Source organism: Eschrichtius robustus, chromosome 3 (genome assembly GCF_028021215.1).
Source record: "Eschrichtius robustus isolate mEscRob2 chromosome 3, mEscRob2.pri, whole genome shotgun sequence".
Classification (NCBI taxonomy): domain Eukaryota; kingdom Metazoa; phylum Chordata; class Mammalia; order Artiodactyla; family Eschrichtiidae; genus Eschrichtius; species Eschrichtius robustus.
Window position 1 is genome coordinate 130,059,726 of NC_090826.1, and position 1,384 is coordinate 130,061,109.

The window sequence follows — 1,384 nt, forward strand, 5'->3', positions numbered from 1 at the left end:
AAATGTACAGATTGCTTTATGACTTTGCATGTCTTCCTTGTGTAAGGGCCATACTTATTTTCTCTGAGTCATTCCAGTTTTAGTGTCTGGGCTACCAAAGTGGCTGTTAAGAGCTTTTCTAGTGATGTATCAACACTGTCACTATAAATTTTATCCCAACCCACAAGTGTTCATTTATACGACATGAAGACATTAAAAAAAAAAAATCCTATTGGAACATGTATTATACTCCACTGCACTATACCCCACTTAGTCTACTACTTCCAAAATTAATCTTTAGAATATTTGTTTACAACAGAGTTCATCACTTGCATTTGTAAGATCATACACCCTAGACTACCAACTTTGCATTCCATTTTTTTGACAAATCAGATATTGAAAACCCAAATACCTTCTGTTATAAAACTTGCAAAATAAGTCTTTTTGAGCAAACAGAAGCATTTGTGATTTTTACGTTTATAAGGGATAAAAACCAAGTTTTACACCCAGAATGGTTTAAAATAGTTCCCCATGTAGGTGGTGTACTATCCCCCTTAAGAGCAGGTGTTTAAATCAGACTGCCTAGTTTCATATTTGTTCTCTATCTCTTGAGTTTGGCATTAGACAAAAATCACAATCAGTCATAATCTCATTAAGCATCAGACTTCTCACCTGTAAATATGTGTAACAGCACCTATTTCAGATAATTGTTCTGAAGATCAGTCGTGCTTATACATGTAAAACTATCATGTGCCTAGCACGTAGTACACACAACGTTAGCTATTAATGTTTTGATGCTCAGAGTGAGATCTCATCCCTTGGTCTCTGAGCATCAACCAGCAGGTGTAAGACTGTCATCTCCAGCCTCAGTCTACAACCACCATCCATTAGCAGGGTCAGCAGGGAGCTTTGAGCCGGATGTGCTCTGCGTAAGATTCCACCCTCAGTGCTTCCATCGCAGGCGTCAGTAAGTCACTCCAGAGCTCTGCAGGGCCCCTGGAAACACCTTGCTACCCCTTGTTATAAGGCCTTGCCACAATTTTATGCCTCAAAACCATTAAGGCCAATTTCATATGCCTTTGATTCCTATTAATTTTATCACCACAAGAAACCCCATATGGCTCTTCACATCCTTCTTTCTGGACCCATACTCCTTCACCAACACCTAAAAACACTTCCCCTGTGCCCTGTGGAACTCAGAAATCAGTCATCAGTAAAATTTCCTAAATCTTTAACTTCTTTCAACCTTCTCTTCACCTCCTTATTCTAATTGAAACTACTTTCCTTGAATCCTTTCCAGGAGGTCACTTTTTTTCTTCCTGACTGCCTCATACCACTCGACCTAGAGGTAGAATAGATGGTCTCCTTAATCTTCAGTGCCTAAAACACCTCACTTTGTATCTTA

General features: G+C 39.1%; 1 non-coding gene across 1 annotated transcript; it reads right to left on the reverse strand.

The window, feature by feature from the left end:
* Positions 1–105, reverse strand: LOC137763153 (U6 spliceosomal RNA). Its single transcript, XR_011073717.1, has one exon. It is a non-coding gene; the product is annotated as a U6 spliceosomal RNA (small nuclear RNA).
* Positions 106–1,384: the final 1,279 nt, after the last annotated feature.